We start from the raw sequence: 12,983 nt of genomic DNA on the forward strand, positions 1-12,983 counted from the left end.
TATCCTAGAGGCTTTCTAACTTAGACGTATTCTTTGAAATGTGATTTGTCACATTTTTATGTTAATAGAAGAAAGTATTTAGATTCCACAAGGAAGCAAAACAGCACACATGGCAAATGTGACCGCTGAGTACATGGCATGATTATGCTGGAAATAACAAGTGACATCACTTCTTCATCGTTCCATGGTATGCAGGGTGGAAGTCACAACATAGCCTGACAAACTGCTGCATATCTTAACAAGCAATAGACATTAATGGGTCATAAGCAGATGTCATATGAATTGTCTAGATTCCTAAATGCTAAGGAAGATCTGTCATTTAGTAAAAACAAAATTGAGTTAAATACCTTAGAATCATAGAATGTAAAAAGCTCCCTTGATTCTGCTGCTGTTTTCCATTTTGCACTGTGTTGCTCCATTGCAGAGAAATTCACATTTGTTTCTTGTTGAAATCTTTGCTTGTGGTGCAACTGGGTGTTTCTTCAGAGTCTTCTTTGGGTGCTGTGTGCTTTCACCTCTAACCTCTCAGACCCTTCAGTGTCTGAGACTGATAGTTACCAAGCTCCGATTGGCAGCTTCTGGGAGGGAGGAGTTACAGAAAACACCTCCAAAAAGGACTATGAGGAAATGGCCAGTTGTACTGCAAGCGGAGATTTCACATAGCGAGCCCCAGAAAACACAAATGTGAATATCTCTGCAAGGGAGTGATGCACCTCAGAACAGGAAAGAGTGTCAGAATCAGGGGAGCTCCTGGATATTTATTTATAAGGTATTTAACTCAAATTTTTGGAGCAAACGAAAGATACACCTTAAAGGGATAGTCCATGAGTTTACATTTAGACCTTAAATATTGGGAGAACAAGGGTTCTATGAAAAGCACATCCCAGTACTGCCACAGACTAATATTCAGGAGCCAGGAAATGCTGATAGTGACTGACCATTACTGTAACAAGTATTTGTGACCATATTAATTGGCAGCCATTTTTCCGAGAAACATTTATAACTTAAAATGTTTACTCTGGGATTCACATTTGCTACAATTTTTTTTATTTTTTTTGGTTTTCAAAATAGCTTGGAACGAATTTTGTTGCAGGATTTTAGACATAATATATGGTAAGTGAATGTTACATGCATGAATCAAGAATACCAATAGAATAACAATGTTACTGCAGCTTGTACCCTCAGTGAGTAACTCTAATTAACGGCTATACCCAAGCGTGAAGAGATTTGGGTTTACCATTAATCAAATGTTTTAAGTTTAGAAATAAAGCACAAGATGTACTGTAGTTTAGAGAGATAACGTTGGTTACAGTACAGTTTTAAATCACAGTACGAAAACACAGAAGAATATTTTCAGAATATATAGGGGAGTACTTAGATGTAAGGGGGTCTCTGTCTAGTTAACACTAGCAAGCCCACTAAACCTCAGGGTATGATGGTGCTTGTTTCCCAATCTGAGAGAGACCCCCTGATCTGTGTAGAGGCCCCCTGACAGCTGCATTGACTGTCCGTCCCTACGGACTTGTGCCCTCGGACTATACCCAAAACATAATGTATTATATAGGATAAAGCAAACACTGAACAGGAGATTATAAAGCGGCAGCACGGTGGTCCTGGACTGATTTTCACAATAGCATGCACATGTATCTTGTCTTTCAGTGTTTGTACATAAACATAATAGCGAATAACGGATTTTATGTAAAAGTGCGTTTATTAGAAATTAGCAAAAAAGAAGCAATGAGTTTTTATATAAAATAACTATGACGATAAAGACAGTGAATCAGATACATAGTAACATAGTTAGTAAGGCCGAAAAAAGACATTTGTCCATCCAGTTCAGCCTATATTCCATCATAATAAATCCCCAGATCTACGTCCTTCTACAGAACCTAATAATTGTATGATACAATATTGTTCTGCTCCAGGAAGACATCCAGGCCTCTCTTGAACCCCTCGACTGAGTTCTCCATCACCACCTCCTCAGGCAAGCAATTCCAGATTCTCACTGCCCTAACAGTAAAGAATCCTCTTCTATGTTGGTAATATAAAGTAATATCCAAGGTTAAAAGAAGTTATAATTTCTTCATCAGAACCGTATAAAATAATACATCGTTGGGCTTTTATGAGTATTTTAGGTATACAAAGCTTGGTATAATTTAAAAAATTTGCGTCACGTTGATAAATGTTGTCTTTTGCCTTTTCAGGTCATATAGATTTCAAGTAGGGAAGCCCCCCAATTTTTTTTTACTAGACATGGCTTCCCCATAACAAAATCAGCTGTTTGTTTGGAGCATTTGGAAAAAAAATCTACGAGTAGTTGGCGGGTCTTCATGTGCAGTGTGCGTAGACCCAGTGTAGGTGCCCTGCACCCATCGGTGATAATAGCCTATTACCTATTAATACTATTATCTATTGCACCTTGTGCAGTTTGCCAGACATATAGTATAAGTATAGACCTTAGCACTCTGTAAATTTGCACAATTATCTCCATCCACATCAGCAACGGATAGGTTGCCACCTGGCCGGTAAATCACAGGTACTACCAGGATTAACATTTGCAGGTTGTTAAAAGAAAAATATTTGTACCAACAATGGTCAGTGCAGGTTTCCCTACATAATAAAATAGTGGTGCTCCTGTGACAGGCCGGCCATTCCTGTGAACGTCAGGGCTAGGTCAGGTTGGGGATTAATCCCAGTAATGGATTATTACAGATAAGACATCAGAAAGCCAGAGACAGCCCACTGACTGCGCAGCCCTTTGTATGGAAAGCAGCATACTCATTTAGGGTGGTCTCACACAGCGTTCTGCCATGTCCGTTTGCTGTATAAACTCTTTTGGCCTGTATCAGTAATATTAATGTACTGTATATTGCTATAAATTTTTACTGTTGTATGGAATAGCACACCCTGCAGTGCTATTCCACCTGTAGAGTGTAAGCTCCTATGGTCAGTGGGGTCCACTGCCTCTCCTGTAGAGTGTAAGCTCTTAGGGTCAGCAGGATCCTCTCTCTCCTGTAGAGTGTAAGCTCTTATGGTCAGCGGGGTCCTCTCTCTCTCCTGTAGAGTGTAAACTCTCATAGTCAGCAGGGTCCTCTTTTTCCTGTAGAGTGTAAGCTCTCATGGTCAGCAGGGTCCTCTCTCCTGGAGAGTGTAAACTCTCATGGTCAACAGGGTCTTCTCTCTCTCTCCTGTGGAGTGTAAGCTCTCATGGTCAGCAGGGTCCCCTATCTCTCTCCTGTAGAGTGTAAGCTATCATGGTCAGCAGGGTCCTCTCTATCTCCTGTAGAGTGTAAACTCTCATGGTCAACAGGGTCATCTCTCTCTCCTGTAGAGTGTAAGCTATCATGGTCAGCAGGGTCCTCTCTCTCTCCTGTAGAGTGTAAGCTATCATGGTCAGCAGGGTCCTCTCTCTCTCCTGTAGAGTGTAAGCTATCATGGTCAGCAGGTTCCTCTCTCTCTCCTTTAGAGTGTAAGCTATCATGGTCAGCAGGGTCCTCTCTCTCTCTCCTTTAGAGTGTAAGCTCTTATGGTCAGCAGGGTCCTCTCTCTCTCTCCTTTAGAGTGTAAGCTCTTATGGTCAGCAGGGTCCTCTTTATCTCTCCTGTGGAATGTAAGATCTTATGGTCAGCAGGGTCCTCTCTCTCCTGTAGAGTGTAAGCTCTTATAGTCTGCAGGGTCTTCTCCTTCTCTCTCCCGTAGAGTGTAATATCTTATGGTCAGCAGGGTCCTCTCTCTCTCTCTCTCTCTCCTGTAGAGTGTAAGCTCTTATGGTCAGCAAGGTCCTCTCTCTTTTTTTTTGCTATAGAGTGTAAACTGTTACAGTTAGGCCGGTGTCACACTACTGTAGAATACGGATGAATGGTATGCGAGAAAACATCGCATAGCACTATGACCAGTGTTAATCTATGGGGCAGCTCACATCACCTTATTTTTTCTCAGGCGTATTGGACATGCGGCATGCTGCGATTGTAAGTGTATATCGTCCGAGACTCGAAAATGCAAGCCTATGGGTGCGAGAAAAACTTGGACGTCACACGAACCATCCGTCTAGCTTGCGACAAATACGTGCACATTTTCCTAATTTCAGCCCATTGAGCAATTTAATTCAATGGGGAAAATCAGTGAGAAATGTAAAGCCATACGGATGCCATACAGATACATTGGTGGGAGAAAATAGCGTAATCGCATTGCAAACGCATTACACACGGATGACCACATGGAGAACACTCGTGTAACTCTCGGCAGGAAGACTCGGATCGATTTTCAATACGTTTAGTGTGATGCCGGCCTTAGGATTCTCTCTCTCTTGCCTGAAAAGTGTTAACTCATACTCAGCAGAGTCTTAATCTCTCCTATAGTGTGTAAGCTCTTGTGGTCAGAAATGATTCTCTCTCATTCTCTTTTGCCTGTAGAGTGTTAACTCTTATGGTCAGCAGGGTCCTCGCTCTCTCCTGTAAAGTGTAAGCTCTTGTGGTCAGGAGCGTTACCGCTCTCTCTTGACTGTAGAGTGTAAACTCTTATGGTCAGCCGGTTCCTCTCTCTCTTGTATAGTGTAAGTTCTTATGGTCAGCGGAGTCCTTTCTCTCTCATCTATAGAATAGATTGTAAGTCCTTATGGTCAATGGGGTTCTTCCTCTCTCCTCTTCACCACATGTATTTTCCGAGCAATTACAAGCTATCTAGTATTCAGATTTATGAAAATCTATGACAGTTATATAAGTTGGCGAATTTGAATGTTAAAAGATCCGCTCATCTTTAGTGTCCCGTATAAAATCCTATAAACCACATTGGTGCATGGTGGGTTTATGATGGGTTTTTTTGTACAATTTGCGCAAAATCATAACAATAAAAGCACAGAAAACCAGCATGGGTATATCACACTGAATATGGGCAGTACTTTTGGGTGGAATAGGTGTCAACACAATATGTAAAGGGACTAAATTATCCTGGCAATAATGAATTCCCAGATTTAAAATCACACTTCATGCGAGGCCTACAAAACTACACCCCATTATTACACTGGACAATATTTTTAGAGTGAAAAAACCCAGCATGATCTCGTCAACTTATAGCGGGGTCCATCAGATTCTGCTTAGCACTCATCATTTTGAATTGGGGAATTGCACTCCGCAACACTATTCTTCCTATCAGATGGCATTTGCAATGGATGCTCTAACTCAGGTGTGAACACGCATAAGACAAAAGGCACTACAAAGACAAGTAAATCAATATTATAAATAAATATAAAAATATATATTATGTTCTACATTATTACACATAACTTAATTTACGGACATTTATAGTTTGATTTCTTTGCCTGTGTGGATTGGATGAGTTGTTACCGACATCTGTTGAGAATTTCATGTCACTAGCACCTTTAGAAATATATTTACTTTAAAAATTGGTGACATGTCCAATACTTATGCTGGCAAAAATCTCACTATTCATGACCCCATCCATCCTCCCTTCAATACAGTGCAGTTGTCCTGTCCCCCTTGCAGAATAGCACCCCCAGAGTATGATGTCTCAACCACCGTGCTTCATGGTTGGACGTTGTTTTTGGGGTTGTACTCATCCTTCTTCCACCAAACCAAAAAAGTGGAGATGATAAGTAAGGGGAGAATCATACTTACCTCACGAGGCGAGATCTTGCATGGAGCACCAAACTGAGGAAGATTGACAGTCATCTTGTGTTTCTTCCATGTTCTAATAATTGTGCCAGCCGTTGTTGCCTTCTGACCTAGCTGTTTGCCTATTGTCCTGTAGCCCATCCCAGCCTTGTGCAGGTCTACAATTTTGTCCCTGGTATCCTTAGACAGCTCTTTGGTCTTGGCCATGGTGGAGAGGTTGGAGTCTGATTAATTGAGTGTGTGGAGAGGAGTCTTTTATACAGGTAACGCATTCAAACAGGTGCAATTAATATATGTAATGTTAATATAAGTAATGAGTACAGAGTAGGAGGGCTTCTTAAAGAAAAACTAACAGGTCTGTGAGAGCCAGACTTGCTGGTTGGTAGGTGATCAAATACTTATTTCATGCAATAAAATGCAATTTAATTATAATTATGTAAAAATCATACAATGTGATTTTTCTGGTTCTTATTTTTAGATTCTGTCTCTCACAGTTGAAGTGTATCTGCGATAAAAATTACAGACCTCTCCATTCTTTGTAGGTGGGGAAACTTGCTAAATCGGCAGCGTTTCAAATACTTATTTTCCCCGCTGTATATATATAAAATAATATTTTATATAGTAAATATATAAAATAGTAATTGGATTGACTCAAGTGTATTGAATTTAGTAATAAAAATTATGGGGACACCACCCCCAAGATAAAATTAAAATCTGTTAGGGAGACTAGTTCTGGACTGTCGGGTATTTTGGGATGATCACATGCTGGATGACAGGAGATTCCAATATTATAAAAGAAGAAGGTATTACCTCCCCATCCTGTAGTCTTCTACATCATAATGACAGACCCACTGACTTTTAACAGCTTTGATCTTTCTAATGGGGTCTCCATCATCGGCCTGGTGTGCGAGTCAGTCAGTATGACCTTATAAAATGTTCTATCTAATCATCAGACACTTCAGTACGAGTGCTGCTGCTTCTACCTGGCACACGGACCTGTCGTACTGGTCTGACGTGAGTCATGGATTATGGATCTTTTCTCGGTATCACCTGCAGTTCATGTCACATATTTCATCAATCCAAAATGAGGAGCCCAATGTATAAAGGAATAAGCTGTTGCTAACCTCAGATCATCACATGCTTCTTCATCAGAGGGCAGGGTTGAGTCCGGGTTAATGCACACGCTCCCAATAGACCGGCTGGGCTTAAGTTTGCCTTCTTGAAAGTGAAGCGATGAAGATTTCTTTTTCTTTTTACCAAACAGCTTTCGTAGAGGTTGAAACTTTCCTGTCCTCTTCTTCTCTGTAGAGACGAAACAAGCGGTGTTATCAGAATTGCCAGCACTAAGGCATGGCCGCCGTCACTAATAATAAGATAGGACAAAGTCAAAGTGCAATAAGCAGGAATATGAGCAAACACGCGCTCGGAATGAATGTCTTGCATTACCACTGAAGCAGAACAGAGATTAGAAAGTCATGCGTTAATAAACAGATTTCCAAATCACAACACTGTCCCTCTCTGGCGGCTCAGTGAATATATCTGATCGCACTCCACTGAATATCGGCGTCAGGATCATAACCACAGACATGTCATTTCATAGAGAAAGGGAAGAAGCCGTGCATAGACAGTGGTTATAAAGTTTTATCAGGATCTGTGAAGAATCTAATATCAGAAGATTGTGAAAAAGACTATTGTCGAGTTTTCTAAGAAAAATTCTGAACACCATCCTTCTGGCACTCAGGGCGGCCAACCGTCCACAAATTCCAGGACAGTTTGTAAAAATAAGGCACTTTTTTTTGCTCTGTCGGTAAGAAAAAATCAAGGTGTCTGTGATTTTTTTGAAGCTGAAGAAACTGTTTTATGTCACAGTTTACAGTGAATGCCAATGTCTCCCATCAGAATTATTAGTTGTAGACAAGCATCACTTATAATTATAATGATTTCTTTATAGATTTATTATCCCTACAAAATATTGTCTCTGTGTGATTTTGGCTGGCAACTCTGATGTCACTTCCTGAATAGCTTAAAACTTAGCAAAACTAGAGCAAACGTTTCTTAAAGTGGTTGTCTGGAATTTTTAAACAACTGGCAATGAGATGAAAATGTGTTAAAGGGGTTTTCCAGGCTCTGAAAAATTTCTGCAATCCCTTCATGTGCCAAATTGCAAAAGTGTCAATGTCCACACTGTAAGGGTTCCTCTTTTTTCCCCCAGATTTGCATACATGCGGTCACTTTCTTACTAGACACAAGAGAATTCCACTTTAGATCTTACACATATTTACATGGAGCAAAACTAAAACGATCAGTACTCGGTATCCTGAAATTGGCCGGTTTATTAAATCCATTATCAAATAGCTTATTAAGCCTTTTTTTTAGGGGGATCCCTAAATTTAGAGCAGTTATAATGAGCATCTATCTCTCTGTGGAGGATGCAACACGTTTGTGCATTACATTGATGGACCTTATAAATGAGCAAAGTGAACAATCAGGCAAATGTTAATTCTTTGCTAATTCATCGAAAAATGGAAGACTATCTTGTAAATGCATCAACGATCGACCATCAAATACTTTACGTATGAATATATAGTACGTATTACAACCCTAGTAATACTGCCAAATTGGAGATCTATCATTGGTTCAAGAAATGAATTGTTATTTCTAAGGATGATTATCTAATGTGACTTACCTTGATAAAAGCCATGTATAAGGCTGACCTTCTGAGCTTGTGCTATCCATCTCCGAGCTTTCTGCAATTAACTACGTGGGATCAGCGAGGAGCTGGAAGTTTTTTACCCTTTTTCGTTAAAGCAATCTTTCATTATTTTATTTTAGCTAAACTATTTCCACTTATTTTATTCCCAATGGCTGTATCTAACTGCTCTGTATTTACTGCACACATACATTACATCTCTATTTTGCCTTCATAAAGGACAATTATATGAGAACATAATGCAACATCTAACACAATCTAAAAAAATGATAAAAAAAAATCTACAGGATATCAACCAAGTACAGCTACAGCGACAATTGTGCGGATGATGGTTTATTGGATTTTAAATGGAAGATAATACAAATTTTAACTGCAAAAACAAATGTAAATGAATCAGCTGGCAAATGCCTCTTCTTCCCAAAAGTCTGGGTATTGATCATGAAAGGAAGTTTATTTCCGTCCCGTTTACTGTATTATGTATTATGGTATGAAAACAGCAATCCTCTTCCGTTAACAGACGATCGCAGCTATCCTCATAGAACCTCGTGTCTGGGGGACGTAGCAGTTTATCATGGCAGATGGTCCAAGGACTTTTTGTAAATCTTGTCTTTCCTATTTTATCTGCATAAACAAATGTGAGTCTTAAGTGGCAGGCTATTCCTTTCTGTACTCTTGGCCTGAACCCTAAACTAGAGACTGAAATATATATCATATGTTCAGATATTTGCTGATAAATTCATAATATCTTAGGCTAGGTTCACATTAGCGTTTATGTGTGCAGCGTTTCATCAGCATGCGCAAACGTATGCCAAAACGCATACAAATGTATGTTTATGTTGCGCTTTTTATCCGCAAGATCTTTCGCATGACGGCAAAAAAACGCTAAGTGTGCATGCGTTTGTATGTGTTTTTGCATGCATTTGCGCTGTTTATGCGCATGCGTATGGTATTTCCCAATGGGCGTGGCTTATTGGATTTCTATATATAGACCCTGCACAGATAAAATCCTCTTCTTTTGATGCTGTATCCTGCTGCAAGATGGATCTTAGCGTGGAGAGCTTCAATCTGAATCTGGATTTATCATTGAAATTGGCTTTAGCTTTTGCTGTGGTTTGTGAGGAAGAAAGGAGAAGAGAAAGATGGAGAAGATGTCATCGTCGCTATTGCCAACACCCCATTGTTAAAGTCCGAGAGAGCCGTGGAGCCTACCACTCATTGTTCACCGAGCTTCGTCAAAACCCGCAAAAGTTTTTTGAATACATGAGGATGTCTGTACACAGCTTCGATGAATTGCTGCATCATGTGCGAGGATCCATCACCAGGCAGGACACTCAACTACGTAGAGCAATTCCTGCTGAGGAGCATCTGTTGGTGACCCTAAGGTATGTAATTTTAAAAAAGAAGCACGTGTAATTAATATTCTTGTTATAAGAGCCATGTACTGATTTTATTCCCCATTTTCTTTTCCACAGATTCCTGGCTACCGGAGAGACCTTAAGATCTCTATATTTTCAATTTCAGATTGGACTGCCAACCCTTTCTGAGATTGTTGGAGACACCTGCCGTGCATTGTGTGACGTTCTGCATGCAGAATTCCTCCCCCAACCCACAACTGAACTCTGGCTAAAAAATGAAGAAAAATTCAAGGAAATTTGTAATTTTTCCAACTGTGTCTGGGCTGCTGCACTCGGCTGTGTGGTTGAAGGGAAAGGCTGGGATGCTGCAATCGGCTGCATGGTGTAGCTGGGTAGTGTTGGAACAGTCGTAATGTCCAGCGGTGGTTGTGGTGGTGGTGGATAGTGCCACTGATGCTGACCTGGAGCTTGTTGCCCTGTAGGGAAAGAACTTGGTGCCTGCTGCTGATATCGGGACTACTGCATGGCCTCGGTGTAAGCATCCTGACAGGCCTTCATCACATAGAGCTTGAGATCAGGACTAAGGTTTTCCATCACGCCCCATTCTATAGCGGAAAAACAATGTTGTGCCGGTCTATTAAGGTTGTCTTCCAGGCGGTCAAGACATTTGTGGACGTCCTGAAAAGTGTGTTCAAGTGATAGAACCCACTATCCATTCTTTCTACAACCGCCTTCATCCCAGCCTGGAAGACCGAGCTTAAGTGAATAAACTCGGGCATGACTGACCTCTCACAGGCCCTCTGCCGCTGGCGAGCAGACCCAATTAAAATAGTGGCAGAGGGCTGGGAGAGGGGAAAACCTGATGGACCAGCTTCCTGTTCCCCAGCCTGTGAAGCCTGCATGGTTGCTCCATCGCTGGTGGATGATTAGGCCTGTTCGTTGGCTGGTCGATGAGGGGCCACTCCAACAGAGGAAGATCCAGGTTCTGTGGTGCTGCACCAGGTTCTGTGTGGAAAATAAATGAAAATCATTAGTAAACAAATAAAAAGTTTAAATAATAGTGAGACAACACAAAAGATACTCATGATCGCTGAGCAAGCGCAGGTCTCAGAAAAACAAAGCCGCTGATGGTACTTCTATTTTCGGACTTTTCGAGCAGCACCACTTCGAACCCGAATCTCCTCTCTTATGAATTCTTATGAACTCTTATGAACTTACGAACTTTTACTCTCTTCACTGTGAAGGGGAAAAAAAAAATTATTGTAAGAAGACACCAACATTTACAGCATAACCGATGCGTAAAAGACCACATTGCAATACTTACGAAAATCCTTTCTGACTTTTGGCTCTGCATAGTCCCAATCATCCTACAGCGATTTGGCCACTTTTTCCCAGATTCGTCGGATCAAGGCTGAGTTGGAATGATTCCGATCACGGGTGTCCCACACTCGCTCGCTCTTGCACAGCTTAAATAAGGACTTCATTATCAATATCCGGTTGTCCTTCCTCACGTTGTGAAACCTATAGGTGAAATACAAAAAAAATTAGCAAGTTAAACTGAAAACAAATTCAATTACAACTCTGATAAAGGCTACTTACACCCCGTCTTCGCTCCTCAGCAACTTGAGGCCGACGACCCTAGGAAGAATCATTTCCACTAGACTGCTCCTGCTCTTCTGCACTGTCAGGTACCTGTAAAGAAAATACATGATTTAACACATGTCTAGTATTGACAGTCAATACATACCAGTCAGTAAATCAAATGTGATTACATAATCTGTGTCATGTACACTTTCGGAACCTTCAGTGGGGGACATGTTGGAAGAGCAGGCAGCAGTCAAGTGAAACACTAGACAAAAAAACAAAAAGACAAATGTAAAAACTTGGTAGAAGCCAAACACAATGTGGCACAAAAAAAAATGGACACCAATACTTACATTACAGGCAGTAGTCCAACAACACAGCAGTCAGGCAGCACCAGGAAGGCAGCAGCACCCACCAGGATGGCAGCAACAGAAAGACGGCAGCAACAGGAAGGTGGCAGCACCAAGAAGACGGCAGCAGCTCCAAGACTGGAGCAGCAATCAGTCTACAAGGGACCTGAAAAAAAATAGTACAGAGTACAGATTACAAAGAGAAACAGACATTTTCAAAGAATCTATACTTACATACAGCAGCACCAGGATGGCAGCAACAGAAAGACGGCACCAACAGGAAGGTGGCAGCACCAGGAAGACAGCAGCAGCACCAGGACCGGAGCAGCAAACAGTCTACAAGGAAAAGAAAAAAATTAGTACAGAGTACACAGGACAGGCGGAACAGGACCGGAGCAGCAAAAACTACAAGGGACTTGAAAAAAAATAGTACAGAGTACAGGCTGCAAAGAGAAACAGACATTTTCAAAGCTTCTATAATTACATCCAGAGTCTTGTCCAGAGCCTTGTTCTTCCGTCCAGAGCCTTGTGCTTCCGTCCAGAGCCTTGTGCTTCCGTCCAGAGCCTTGTGCTTCTGTCCAGAGTCTTGTGCTTCCGTCGAGAGTCTTCTGCTTCCATCGAGAGACTTCTGCTTCCATCCAGAGTCTTGAGAGCAATGGACTACCTGTCCCAGACCCCCTTTTATACATCAGTGATTTTGCAGGTGGTAACATAGTTTCCTGGACATGATTAGTGTGAAGTACGCATGCGTCTTGAACACATGCGTACACATGTCCTTGCATACCAATGCGTTCCCATAGACAGTAATGCGTTTTTTTACACAATCATGCGCAATCGTCCACATGCGGATGATTGCGCAATATTTGACGCCTCAAAAAATGCGACATATTGCGTTCGCCAGACACTGCGAAATGAGACATGCATATGCATCCGCATGCAAAAACATGTCCCTGCGTACACAATGTTAAAGATATGTACGCATGACGCATGCGGATATATGGGGATCATACGCTGTGCACAGAAACGCTAATGTGAACCCAGCCTAGCGATTGAGCCATATCTTGACATTATAATGATTTATCTTTTATTTTACTCACATTATAGTGCCACCATATTCCACAGCGCTTTACAGACATCATCATCGCTGTATAAATTCCCTATCAGTATGTCTTTGGCGTGTGGGATGTAACCGGAGAACTTGGAGGAAACCCGGGGAGAACATACAAACTCCTTGCAGATGGTGTCCTTAGTGGGATTGCAACACAGGACCCCACTGCTGAGAAGCAACTGTGATAACCACTGAGCCACCGTGCTGACCTAGGCAATCTGTCATGAGGCTGAAAGTACATTGGGG

At 41.4% G+C, this 12,983-nt stretch overlaps 1 protein-coding gene across 2 annotated transcripts in view; it reads right to left on the reverse strand.

Annotated features, from left to right (window-relative positions):
* The window catches only part of CRACD (capping protein inhibiting regulator of actin dynamics), a 231,022-nt gene that overhangs the window by 60,452 nt on the left and 157,587 nt on the right, over positions 1-12,983 (reverse strand). For both annotated transcript variants that reach the window (XM_077279725.1, XM_077279724.1), the window contains one exon: positions 6,755-6,932. The gene's annotated coding sequence lies outside the window, so the exon portion shown is untranslated. The remainder of the gene's footprint in view (positions 1-6,754; positions 6,933-12,983) is intronic.

The sequence above is a fragment of the Ranitomeya variabilis genome, chromosome 1 (genome assembly GCF_051348905.1).
Source record: "Ranitomeya variabilis isolate aRanVar5 chromosome 1, aRanVar5.hap1, whole genome shotgun sequence".
NCBI lineage: Eukaryota > Metazoa > Chordata > Amphibia > Anura > Dendrobatidae > Ranitomeya > Ranitomeya variabilis.